Genomic DNA, 14,823 nt, shown 5'->3' on the forward strand with positions numbered 1-14,823 from the left:
GAGAGAAACTATTTGTAAACTACCCAGCTGACAAGGGATTGATAAACAGAAACAAAAAACTCAACAGAAAATAATTAAATAATCTAATTTAAAAATAGGCAAAAATTTGAATAGGCTTTTCTCAAAAACATAAGGGACCTAAATATAAAATCTAAAAGTTAGAGAAAAATTATTAAAAAACCGAAAAATATAGAAAAAAAATCCCAGACTAATCACATTAAAATATAATTAGCAATGAAAAGAAGAAAGTTCAGCAACTTGAAAGTAGAAAAAATATAGATTAGAAACAAAAATGGGAGTAAAGTATGACTTTCTTCTCACTTTATGATTATTACATAGACATTTTCATTTTATTAAAATCCTCTTGGCCGGGTGCAGTGGCTCAAGCCTGTAATCCCAGCACTTTGGGAGGCCGAGGCGGGTGGATCACAAGGTCAAGAGATTGAGACCATCCTGGTCAACATGGTGAAACCCAGTCTCTACTAAAAATACAAAAATTAGCTGGGCATGGTGGCGCAAACCTGTAGTCCCAGCTACTCAGGAGGCTGAGGCAGGAGAATTGCTTGAACCCAGGAGACAGAGGTTGCGGTGAGCCGAGATCGTGCCATTGCACTCCAGCCTGGGTAACAAGAGCGAAACTCTGTCTCAAAAAAAAAAAAAAAAAAAAAATCCTCTTAAATTTCCGGGTCTAGTTAATTCTATGATATTTTATTTTTCAATTATTTTTATTTTATTTTATTTATTCATTTCATAATTTTTTTGGGTACCTGGTTGGTTTATATATTTATGGGGTACATGAGATGTTTTGATACAGGCATGAAATGCATAATAATTACATGATATAGAATGGGATACCCACACACTCAAGCATTTATTCTTTGTTTTAAATTCTGATTATTCTCTCTTAGCTAGTTTAAGATGTACAATTACATTATTATTGACTATAATCATCTTGTTTTGCTATCAAATAGTAGGTCTTATTTATTGTACCCATTAACCATCCCCACCTTTCTTGCAGCCCCCTCTATTTTACTTTGCCTCTGAAAACTATGTTTCTGCTCTCTATGTCCTTGAGTTCAACTGTTTTGATTTTTAGATCCCACAAATAAGTGAGAACACACGATGTTTGTCTTTCTGTGCCTGGCTTATTTCACTTAACATACTGTTATTCATATTGTTGCAAAAGACAAAATCTCATTTTTATGACTGAATACTACTTCATTGTTTATATGTACTAGTTTTTTAAAAATAAATTCATTAGTTTGTAGACAGTTTGCTTTCAAATCTTAGCTATTGTAAGCAGTGCAGCAACAAACTGATTTTCTTTCTGTTCAGTATACACACAGCCCTGGGATTGCTGGATTATATGGTAGGTATGGTAGCTCAATTTTTAGTTTTTTGAGGAATCTTCAAACTGTTTTTTATAGTGGTTGTACTAATTTACATTCCCACTAAGACTGCACAAATGTTTTCTCCACATCCTCTTCAGCATTTGTTATTCTCTCTCTTTTGGTTATAAAACATGTTAACTGGCATGAGATAATATTTTATTGTAGTTCTGATTTGCATTTCTCTGAGAATCAATGATGTTTAGCAATGGTTAAGTGCCTGTTTACCATTTGTATGTTTTCTTTAGAGAAATGCCTCCTCATGGCTGGATGTGGTGTCTCACATCTGTAATACCAGCACTTTGGGACACTGAGGTTAGCAGATGACCTGAGGTCAAGAGTTGAAGATCAGACTGGCCAACATAGTGTAACCCAATCTCTATCTACTACAAATACAAAAATTAACCAGGCATGTGTTCTGTGTGGGTGATACATGAGGGAGAAAAAAAGGCACATGCAATACTTTTAAGGGTAAACAGCCTTTATCCCAAGTATATGGCAATACAGATAGAATAAGCAAATAATATAAGTAAATTGATAAGAGATGGGGAGAAGGAAATATATATATATACACACACACACTCACCAGACTATGGAGGAAGCATCACCAGATCAAGAAGCAACAGCCTGGGCTCCAGAGTCAGACAGCCACCCATGCACAGATGAGGAGAGATCTCATGAAGCTCTAGTGCCATCTGAGACCCTGGCTATTTTTATAACAAGCTGTTTGGCATGAGGCCCAGTAACAAGAGCCCTTAGCTACCGAGCTCAAAAAACATAAAAGTCAACTTGTTTTTTTGATTGTCGGTTGTTTTACAATAACTAACAAATAGAAATAGATGGAAATAGAGATTTCTCCAAAACAGTGCTGAATGAATACTTCAAGAAGCTCACACAACCTGTTCTGGGACTGGTGAGCATTGTGTTTATGTTCAATTGAATTCAAATTCAATATTTAACTTTTCTTCCACATTTGGCCTCAATTTGATACTTAAATGTAGAAAAATACCCTTACAGATACATGGGGAAGGCATAGTTGATATAGATTACAGATACAGAATAAGCACAGGAGAATTAAAAGAACAATTAATGAAAAATCACACCCACCATCGCTTTGCAAAAAGAGCAATATTGTGAAAATTGTCAAGGATATACACATAACACTCAGTATGCAGTAAGACACAGGAACGATTCTCCAAGGTAGCCAATTCCCGTTGGCCTCTGGCAACTCCACGCATAGCCAACATTGACTGCAGCTGGCTTCTGTTGCAGTGGTGGCTACTCAGTTGGTGAAATTATTCTTGGCCTCAGACACAAAAAACACAGGTGCTGACCATTAGCATACAGGTTATTCTCTGTAATAACAGAAATGGAGGGGAACATGATATTGTTTTTCATCTTTAGGAAATTGTACTGTGCCTTCATTTTCTGCTTCCATAGCTACCTGGATGCCAAATTTAGGGGTGAGGTCTGATGAATGTTGTACCCATATATTTTTTTTGTACCCATATTTTGGCTCCAGGATTTAAGCTACCTGTACCAATGGATCTGAATCTCCTAGTTCTGTATGTAGCCTCTGTTGGGGCAGAGATTTCCTCAGGGGTTAATTGTTGACAAGGTACTGAGGCATGAAATCAAGGAAAGAAAGAAAGTTAAAATCATAAAGAGAGAAACAAGTTGTCTGTATTAGGCTGATGGCAGTCAACAGGTGAAGCCCAGGTCCAGAAAAAACCTTGATAACATTATCTGAGAAGTCAGAGCTGAGAGGAATGTACTTTGGAGACATTTCCTGCACTCTGTCAACATAAGGAGGGAAACGTAAATTTTCCTTGTACCCTTACCCCTATAGTATAAGTAAACTTAGGAATTTATAGGTATCTCTGCCTTGTATAAGTCAATTTTGTATCTAAGTGATGCAGTGAAGGCCACAAGAAATGCCTAAGAAGGCCAGAACTACAGACGCCAAGGCACCAGGGAAAAAGTGATGCGGTAAATCTATGTGAAGCTCTGCTGAACCAGCCTGAGCTGAGATAAGGGCCACCTGGCTTGCATACTAAGAGTCATGTGTAAGCCTGTCACTGCCTTGGTTAACAGCTTTTGTTTTCTCTTCTGTAAGCTTGCTTCCTGCTTTGTGTTTTCATGCCCTTAGATGTATAAAAGGCATTTGCTCTCTTTGTCTGATGCTCAGTCTTTTGGATGTGACTCCACTTAGCCTATGCACACCTTAAATAGAATCCTCCTATTCCATCCATTGGTCTCTCCGGTCTCCTGATTATCCACAACAGTACCACTAACAATTGAGCAACTCACATCTGCCATTTTATAGCAAAGAATCTGGAGTGGTATTTTATAAAATGACCTTTAACTCTCCTTGGTAATCACTATCAATTATATCACCATACATTATAATGCCTCTCATTGGAAGGCTTGAGTGTGTTGCAATCCATTCATCTGCATTCAAGTTTGCAGTTATGGTGGAAATTTTGGCCTGTTGATCTGCCTGCTGATTAGTCTGTCTAGAGAAAGCAGAGACAAGTGAACATCAACATGAAAAACAGTGTTAATGGTAGTGTGCACCAGGATTCACAAATCTTTCCAGTATTGTTCCCTCAAACCTCTTTATTAATGAAATAAAGTAATCATTTGTTTGATTGCCATTGGGGCATCCAGGTAGAATGTTTGCTACTGACCAAGAGTTACTATACAACTGACGAATCCCTCTGGCCTCCTCCTGAATAGATCTGAAGACCACTACTAGTTTAGCCAGCTGGCTGTTCCCACCCCTTCCTTCATCAGAAATGCCAATTTTCTTTTTAACAGGATTGCAAGCCACGGCCTTCCAGCATCAAGTGCCACCAATGTATTTGGTGGATCTATCAGTAAACCAAGCATGTTTCTGATCCTGTGAACTTAGTTCTGTAGAGTATTTGCCCCATTGGGAGGGAGAGGTTTTCTTCCCTATCTGCAGGACTTGTTCAGTGGTTTTCTCAGCTGGCAAGTTTTGTACATCCTCATATAAAAATAATACCTCCTTTGGTCCTGGCTTAGCCCTATCTTGTAGGTACCGTTTCAATTTTATGAAGCTACTTTCTTTTTTTTTTTTCAAGATAGAGTTTCATCATGATGGCCAGGCTGGTCTTGAACTCCTGACCTCTGGTGATCCACTCACCTTGGCCTCCCAAAGTGCTAGGATTACAGGCCTGAGCCACTGCACCTGGCTGCTACTTTCTTTTTCATAATCTATTCACTGAGTTTTGGTGGAATTCATGACCCAAGTCATAATAGGAATATCAGGCCTTATAAAGACATCATGGTTGAAGCAGAGGTGCTCCCTTTCTAGCAAAGCCCAACAGCAAGCTAACAATTGTTTTCAAAAGGGATATAAGCTTTTCAGGCCTCTGGCAGCTTCCAGGTCCATAACCTCAGAGACACCCTCTTTTCATCTTGTTTCTGACAGAGGCTCCAAATAGCATGTTGATCAAGGACAGTCATTTGCAGTTCTACTGGCCCATCTCATATGTGCCATAGATCCAGGGCCAGCTGCACTGCTTCTTTAGCTTGTTTGAAAGCCATGCTCTCTTTCTGTCCCCAGTGACAGCCATAGCATTTTCTATTGACCACATGCAGTGCAGAGGTTGTAAAATGTTACCCAAGTGGGAAATATGATGTCTCCAGAATCCACACAAGTCAATAAATTCCTGGGCCTGTTTTTTAGCGATATGTGTTGCAAATTCTGGTATTTTAACCTTAGTCTTTGATAAAATGGACTATTTCCCTGAATTCCATAGGATACAGGTGAATTTTACTGTTTGTGCAGGTCCTTGAATTTTACTAGGGTTAATTTCCCATCCTTGAAATAAAAGCTGGGTTTTTACCTGCTCCAAGTCCTTGCTGGCTAGTTATTTAGTTTTACCCTGACCACGCCACTTAGACAGCTTTTTTTTTTTTCAGCCATAGGCTGATAGCTTTGAGCCTGATCAGTCGAGACATAGGCCTGGCACTGGGCCAGGAGCATTCTCAAAGTCAGATTAGCATTTTTCTTTTCTAGCTTACATTTCCGTTTTTTTTTTTTTTTTTTCCAGCTTACATTTCTCTTGTAGCAACCAGTCTTTATCTTGACACATTAACTTATAAGCAGTAAGCAAGTCCCATCCATGGTGGGAAATTCCCTCAGCATTCCCTTTACCAGTGAGGATTCCCTGCAGTGCGTCATGCATAGCCAATGGTTCAAAATGCACTAATTTAGATTCCCAGTTTTCTCAAAAGCCAGTTCCTTTGGACCACTCAATGGCCACGGTGGGATGTGGGAACTGGAGGAGTTCCCCTCCCTGGATATGAAAAGTCCCTGAGCTCCCAGTCCAGTCCTGCAGCTGGAAAATGACATGCTTTCACTTCAGATCCTGTTTGTGGTGCCAAAAATGTTCTGTGTGGGAAAGTAGTGATGGGGGAAGAAAAGACACACAGACTTTTAAGGGTCAACAGCCTTTATCCCAAGTATATGACAATACAGATATAACAAGAAAATAATGTGATAAGCAAATAACATAATAACCAACTTGATATGGGAAGGGGAGAAGGGGAAAGATATATAATGGCCCATGCACAGATTAGAGGTCTCATGAAGCTTTGGCACAGTCTGGTACCCTAACTCTTTTTGTAACAAGTTGCTTTTCATGAGGCCCAGTCATGAGGGCCCTTCAATACTGGACAGAAGGAACACAAAAAGGTCAACTTGTTCTTGCAATTGCCTGTTGTTTTTGGTAACTAAAGTATATGAATTGATTGAAATACAGATTTCTCTGAAGCAGAGCTGGATGAAAGTCTAATGGGTCTCACACAACCTGTTCCAGGACTTGGTGACCATTGCTTGTGTCCCTGTTCAATTAAGTTCAAATTTAGTATTTATTTTTTCTCTACAGTGTGTTGGTGGGCTTCTATAATCTCAGGTACTCTGGAGGCTGAGGCAGTAGAATTGATTGAACCCAGCAGGCAGAGGCTGCAGTGAGCTGAGATCGCACCACTACACTCCAGCTTGGGCTAGAAGAATCCAGTTTTATTCTTCTGCATATGGATATCTAGTTTTCCCAGCACCATTTATTGAGGAGACTGTCTTTTCCCCAGTGTATGTTCTTGACATATTTGTCAAAAATGAGTTTTCTTGCCGGGTGCGGTGGCTCATGCCTGTAATCCCAGCACTTTGGGAGGCTGAGGCAGGTGGATCACAAGGACAAGAGATTGAGACAATCCTGACCAACATGGTAAAACCCCATCTCTACTAAAACTACAAAAATTAGTTTTTCTGTGTACTTACTGTTACCAGAAACTATATGGTTTAAATAATTCCTTTATCAGCAGGTGTAAGCTGAGTTTGGTCTGGTTTTTCTTTCTGTTGTAATAGAACAGCACTAAGTTCAATGCCTCACAATGGCTGCACTCACACTCTCTGTACCATGCCACATTGTTTGGAGATATGGGAGAAATCGTGTAAGGTATTCAAGACCATTTTTCCCATCTGTTCAGTGGCTCTTTCAGCACTATGAAGTTAAAACCAGGTACTATGAGTGTTCACATAATTTCTGGTTCTCATGAAGGTGCTTTTTAAATGTAGGCGGTTGATAAATTGGTGTTTTTGCAGAGGGGATGGTTGGTGAAGGCTTATCTTCTGCCATCTTGCTGTACCTATGAGCCTTCCATGACATTTTAAATTAATTAATTTAAAGCTACATACCCATATAAGTTTTCCATTGTCTCTAAATTATTGGATGCCCCATTTATAATAAATTTTTGTCCTCTAAATTATTATAATATTTAGTAAATGAAAAATTATCAAAGAACTTGTAAAACATTTAGATTGTAACTGCGATCACTACCATAAAAATCCCATGAGGGCATAGACTCAGTCTGTGATTTACAGGTCTTTGATTTGTGACTGCTCTTTGCGGTAATTAAATATTTGCATAAAATAATAAATAAATGTCTGCACTTTATTAAAAAATTCACATAAAATGTAGATCTATCTGATTATCAAAGGAAACTTGATATTCCTTCCACGCAGGAAGAGGTGATTCTGGATATCCTGGGGCCATGGCTTATGAGAACAATGGGTCAGACTATAGAAAAAACAAGCAGCAATCAGTTTAGAGTTGTTCATCAGCCAACAACTGGGACTATAAAAAAGAACTACACTGGCAGGGCATGGTGGCTTATGCCTGTAATCCCAGCTACTTGGGAGGCTGACTCAGGAGAACCACTTTAACCTGGGAGGTGGAGGTTGTGGTGAGTAAAGATCACACTATTGCACTCCAGCCTGGGCAACAAGAGTGAAACTCCATCTCAAACAAAAGAAAAAAACAAAACACCGCACAAACCCCAAAGCCATATATATTGTAAAGATGTAGGAGAGAGTATGATATGATACACAAGTTCTCCTCAATACAACGATGCTTTGGGTGACTCTGGACTCAGGTAGTATTTAGGAGTGGTGTTGGACCTATGAATGTGTTGGACCCACCACTTGCGTTGAACAGAGTAAAAGTCATGGAGCTTCTGCCCCAGGTTATAAGTTCTAAACACAAAACATTAAAAAATGATAAAAATACAGCATGTGATAAATGTGGAATTCTGTTATTTACTACTCCAGAGCAGTGTTTAAAATAATTTTTGTGCTGCTTGTGGTGTTCCACTTGCCAGTAACATACATAGGAATAATAATATTTGCAAACATATTCAGAGTTCAGCCCAGAATTAGGATATTAGAGAATCAAGTCTATTTGGAAGCATGCAGTTTAAGCTCTGCCCACCTGATGTTTTGGGGGCTGATGGTGATGGCATGGGAGATACTCAAGTGAGAGATGGTGCCAATGCTCATGCTCTGGCCCACTCTGTGAACATAAAAAACATTTCTATCTAATATTACTGAAAAAGTAGATCAACCCCAAAGCAGTCCTTCTCTAAAGAACTTTTTTAGAGAGTACCAAGAGTTGAGCATAGTCAGGTGCTTGAGAATCAAATCTATGCATCGTAATGTTCATCTAATAAATAAAGAAAACTGTGATGTCAAGAAGAACATTTCAGCTATTTATCGTCTGTGATAAGATGATCATTTTTACTGCTATAATACCGGAAAAAATTTGTCATTTTCAAGTAATTGATAATTTCATTCCAAGTGAGGAGATTTTTCGTGAACACGTCAGGTCTGTTTTATGGGGGAAACCAAAATGCCCTATTGTGTACTTACTATTCTTTCTACCCCAGACATATTTTATTTAACTTCATTTTTCTTTTGATAAAAATTTTGCTCTAAAAAGAAAAACATATATTCTCACTATGCTGTAGTACTACTCTAGGGTATTATAATAGTGTTTTACATTTATTTTTATAAAAAATCCATAATGTGCTTCATTGTTCCCTTTTCACAGGGGAGGAGATTTTAAACATAAAAAGACTGAATGACATTTCTGATATAATTTGGCTGTGTTCCCACTCAAATATCAGCTTGAATTGTATCTCCCAGAATTCCCACATGTTGTGAGAGGGACCCAGAGGGAGGTAGTTTAATCATGGGGGCCATTCTTTGCTATTCTCATGATAGTAAATAAGTCTCATTAGATCTGATGAGTTTATCAAGGGTTTCTGCTTCTGTTTTCTCCTCATTTTTCTCTTGCCACAATTATTTAAGAAGTGCCTTTCACCTCCCACCATAATTTTGCAGCCTCTTTAGCTATGTGGAACTGTAAGTCTAATTAAACTTCTTTTTGTTTCCAGTTTCAGGTATTTTTTTATCAGCAGCATGAATATGAAGTAATAGAGTAAATTTGTACTAGTAGAATGGGGCATTCTGGAAAGATACCCAAAAATATGAATGCAATTTTGGAATTGGATAACAGGCAGAGGCTGGAGCAACTTGGAGGGCTCAGAAGAACACAAAAGAAATGGGAAAGTTTGGAACTTCCTAGAGGCTTGTTGAGTGGCTTTGACAAAAATGCTGACAGTAATATGAACAATAGCATTCAGGCTGTGGCAGTCTCAGACAGAGATCAGAAACTTGTTGGGAACTGGAACAAAGGTGACTCTTGTTATGTTTTAGCGGAGAAACTGGTGGCATTTTGCTCCTGCTCTAGACATTTGTGAAAGTTTGAAATTGAGAGAGGTGATTTACGATGTCTGGTGGAAATAATTTCTAAGCAACAAAGCATTTAAACCATGATGAGGGTGCTGTTAGAAGCATTATGTTTTAAAAGGGAAACAAAGTACAAAAGTTCAGAAAATTTGCAGCCTGAGAATGCAGTAGAAATGAAAATTCGAGACAGGTGTGGTGGCTCAGCCTGGGAAACATGGAGAAACTCTGTCTGAACCAAAAATACAAAATTAGCTGGGTGTGGTGATGGGCTCCTGTAATCCCGGCTACTTGGGAGGCTAAAGCAGAAGAACTGCTTGAGCCCAGGAGGAAAATGTGAGTTGAGATTGTGCCATTGCACTAGAGCCTGGTAACAAAAGCGAGACTCCTCAAAACACAAAAACAAAAATGAAAAGAAAAACCCATTTTTTGTGGGGAAATTCAAGCCAGCTGCAGAAATTTTCATAAGTAGCAAGGAGCCGAATGCTAATTCCCAAGATTATGGGATGAACAACTCCAGGCCATTTTATAGACCTTCAGCACAGCCCCTCCCATCACAGGCCTAGAGGCCCAGGAGGAAAATGTGGTTTTGTTGGCCAGGCCCAAGTCCCCCATGCTGTGTGCAGCCTAGGGATTTGGTGACCTGTGTCCCAATTGCTCCACCCATGGCTGACAGAGGCCAATGTAGACCTCAGGTTGTGGCTTCAGAGAGTGGAAGGACCGAGCCTTGGCAGCTACCACTTGCTGTTGAGACTGTGGGTGCACAGAAATAAAGAATTGGGGTTTGGGAACCTCTGCCTAGATTTCAGAAGATGTATAGATATGCCTGGATGCTCAGACAAAATTTGTTGCAGGGGCAGACCCTCTACAAGGGCAGTGCAGAAGGGAAATGTGGGATTGAAGCCCCTACACAGAGTCCCTACTGTGGCACTGCCTAGTGGAGCTGTGAGAAGAGAGCCACCATCCTCTGGACTCCAGAATGCTAGATTCACCAACAAGCACCTGGAAAATCTTCAGACAATCAACACCAACCCATGAAAGCAGCCAGAGGAAAGGCTGTACTCTGAAAAGCCACAGGGCTGGAGCTTTCCAAGACCATGGAAACCCAACATTTTTTTTTTTTTTTTTTTTTAGACGGAGTTTCGCTCTTGATACCCAGGCTGGAGTGCAATGGCACGATCTTGGCTCACCGCAACCTCCACCTCCTGGGTTCAGGCAATTCTCCTGCCTCAGCCTCTTGAGTAGCTGGGATTACAGGCACGCGCCACCATGCCCAGCTAATTTTTTGTATTAGTAGAGACGGGGTTTCACCATGTTGACCAGGATGGTCTCGATCTCTTGACCTCGTGATCTACCCACCTCGGCCTCCCAAAGTGCTGGGATTACAGGCTTGAGCCACCACGCCCGGCTGGAAACCCACCTTTTGAATCAGGGTGACCTAAGTGTGACACCTAGAGTCAAAATAGTTTATTGTGGAGCTTTACAATTTGATTGTCTCACTGGATTTTGGACTTGAACGGGCCCTGTAACTTTTGTTTTGGCCAAATTTTCCAATTTGAAATGGCCATATTTACCCAATACCTGCATCCTCATTGTATCTAGAAAGTAATTATCTTGCTTTTGATATTACAGGCTCATAGGCAGAAGAAACTTGACTTGTCTCAGATGAGACTTTGAACTGTGGACTTTTGGTTTAATGCTGAAATGAGTTAAGACTTTGGGGCATTTTTGGGAAGGCATGATTGGCTTTGAGATATGAGGACATAAGATATGGAGGGGCCAAGGGCTGAATGATATGATTGGGTTCTGTCCACACCCAAATATCAACTTGAATTGTATCTCCCAGAATTCTCATATGTTGTGAAAGAAACCCAAAATTGAATCATGGGCACCAGTCTCTCCTGTGCTATTCTCATGACAGTGAATAAATCTCATGAGATCTGATGGGTGTATCAGGTATTTCTTTATCAGCAGCATGAAAACAAACAAATACAACTTCTAAAGTCACCTCATTGTAAAAAGAAAATTTAAGGAGTAGACAACGTGCTTAACCACTGTGTATCTCAATCTTTTAGACCTAGATATACTTTAATATGTCACATATTTTTTATTTTGTGTATCTTATCATTGTAAAATATGGTTTTACTGTTTTTTTTTTTTTTTTTTTTTTTTTTTTGAGATTGGTCTTGCTGTTTCCCAGGCTGGTGTGCAGTGGCATAATCTCAACTCACTGAAACCTCTGTCCCTCTGGTTCAAGCAATCTCTTTCAGCCTCCCAAGTAGCTGGGACTACAGGTGCCTGCCACCATGCCAGGCCAATTTTTGAATTTTTAATAGAGATGGGGTTTCACCACATTGGTCAGGCTAGTCTCAAGCTCCTGACCTCAGGTTATCCACTCTCCTTGGCCTCTCAAAGTGCTGAGATTACAGATGTGAGTCACCACACCTGAGTACAACCACACATGGTTGTACTTTTCAAAAAAGTTTTCGTTGTGGCAATTTCTCATTTAAATCTATTTAAATTAAATCTAACCATTAATTATAAGAAAAATTAGTTTTTTAAATAAATAAAAACATCAAATGAAGTTGTTTTTGTGTTAAAATTATTAAATATATTAAAACAAAAATCAATTTTGAATAGGAAACCCAAAAGCAAAAACAATTATTTACAAAACTAATTTAAATAGATGAATATTAAGCCTGGCAATAGTGTTAGAATATTCTTAAACTCAGAAGAAATATAACAAACTATTAAATGCAACAAAAACAGAAATAAATAAATGGGACCTAATTAAACTAAAAATCTTCTGCACAGTGAAAGAAATAATCAGCAGAGTAAGTGGACAAGCTACAGAATGGGAGAAAGTATTTGCAAGTCATGTATACAACAAAGGACTAATGTCCAGAATCTACAACCTCATATAAATCAGCAAGAAAAGAACAAACAATCTCACTAAATAGTAAGCAAAGGAGTTGCACAGATAGTTATCAGAAGAAGATATACAAATGGCCAACAAATCTATGAAAAAGGTTCAGCATCATTATTTATTAGGGAAATGCAAATTAAAACCACAATGAATACCACCTTATTCCCTACAGAATGATATTATTAAAAAGTCAAAAAACAACAATTGTTTTCATGAATTTGGTGAAAGGGGAATGATTATACACTGCTAGGGGAAAGGTAAATTACTACAACCACTGTGGAAAACAGTATGAAGATTCCCAAAGAACTAAAAGCAAATATACTATTCAATCCACCAGTCCAAATTCTGGGAACCCACCCAAAGAAAGAAAAGTCAATATAAAAGAGACACCTGCATGTATATGTTTATTGCAGTGCAATTCACACTTGCAAAGGTATGGAATTAATGAAAGTGCCCATCAACTGATGAGTGGATAAAAATGTGGTACAGGTGTATATCATGGAATACTACTTAACCATGAAAAGAAATGAAATGATGTATTTTGTAGCACCTTGGCTAATACTAGGCACATTATTCTAAGTACAGTAACTCAGGAATGGAAAACCAAATACCACATTCTTGCTTTTAAGAGGGAGCTAAGCTTTTGTATGCAAAGGCATACAAAGAGGTTTAGTGGACATTGGAAACTCAGAATAGGGAGGCTGAGGGGAGTAAGTAATAAAACATTACCTATTGGGTACAATTAACACTTTTCAGGTGGCAGTTACAATAAAAGCCAAGGCTTCACCACTATACACTTTATCTGTGTAACTGAAAATATTTGTACCACTAGAGCTTTTGAAAGAAAAGAAAATAAAAAATTATGCATACTATAATTTCGCATATGGTCAGTAAAGAAAAAATTAAAAAAAGAAAAATAAGGAGAAGGATCCAAGATGGCTGATTAGGAGCAGCTCAGGATTGCAGCTCCCAGTGAAAGCATGGAGGGTGAGTGGATGCCACATTTAAAAATGGATTTTTATTGCCCACAGACCAGGAGATTCCCAGGTGGAGGAGCCCCATGGGTCACCAGCGTGGCTGTTTTGGCTGGTGCAGCTGTATTGCCGACGCCCTGGCACGGCAGTTCTCTGTACAAAATACAAGGATCCAGGTGCTGTTTTAGCTTGTGATTGGAGCTCCAGGACGGCAGAGTTGTCCATTCATCTGATTAAAAAGGGGACTGAAACAGGGAGCCAGGCCAGGAGATTCCCAGGCAAAAAAGCACCACGAATCTTAGTGCTGCCGTTTCGGCCTGCACAGTGGGTCTCTGCACGGGAAATCACACAGATTCCAGTGCCTTTTCAGCAGGCGACTGGAACACCTGGGAGACAGAATTGACTGTTCAACTAAAAAAAAAGTGGGGTTTGAGGCAGGGAGCCAGGTGATCAGGCTCGGCTGGTCTCACCACCACAAAAAAACAGCAATCAGAAATGCTCTGGATTGAGTTTCATAGCAAGCACAGCTGAACCCGGGATGGTCCAACTCTGTGGGGGAGGGGTGTCCACCATTACCGAGGCAGTCCACCACTATAGAGGTAGTTTGCCATTGCTCAGGCAGCTTGCCATTGCCGAGGCAGCCCGCCATTACAGACGGAGTCCACCATTATAGAGGCGGGCCACCATTGACAAGGCAGTTCTAACTAGACCCATATAAACAGGACTGCAGGGAAGTTCACATGGCAGCTGGATGGAGTTCACAACAGCTCAGCAAAGCCTCTGCAGGCAGACAGTGACTAGGCTGCTTCCTCACTCGGCATGGCAGTGCCCTGGAAAAAACTAGCAGCACAACAGAAACTCATAAATAAAGCCCTAAATCCCCAGGATAGAGCACCTGGGGAAAAAAAGGGGGTGGTTTATGAGTTCTGCTGCAGCAGACTTAAACATACCTGCCCAGCATCTCTGAATGAACAATGAAGCTCACAGCTCAGCACTTGAGCTCCTATAAAGGATAGACTGTCTCCTCAAGAAGCTCCCTGAGCCCTGTATATCCAAAGAGTCACCTCATAAAGGAGAGCTCAGACTGACATCTGGTGGGTATCCTTCTGGGACAAAAATAACAGAAGAAGAAACTGGCAACAACCCTTACTGTTCTGCAGCCACTGCAGGTGATCCCCAGGCAAGCAGGGCCTGGAGTGGACCACAGCAGTCCTACATCAGAGGGGCCAGACTCTTAGAAGAAAAACTAAGAAACAGAAAGAAATAACTTCATCTTTGACAAACTGGATGTCCACTCAGAGACCCAATCTGAAAGTCAACAACTACAAAGATGATAGGTGGATAAATCCAAAAAGATGGGAAGAAACCATCACAAAAAGAATGAAAACACCTGAAACCAGAAAGCCTCTCCTCCTGCAA

Source organism: Aotus nancymaae, unplaced genomic scaffold (genome assembly GCF_030222135.1).
Source record: "Aotus nancymaae isolate 86718 unplaced genomic scaffold, 86718_ANA_hifiasm-v0.15.2.pri h1tg000022l_1, whole genome shotgun sequence".
Lineage (NCBI taxonomy): Eukaryota > Metazoa > Chordata > Mammalia > Primates > Aotidae > Aotus > Aotus nancymaae.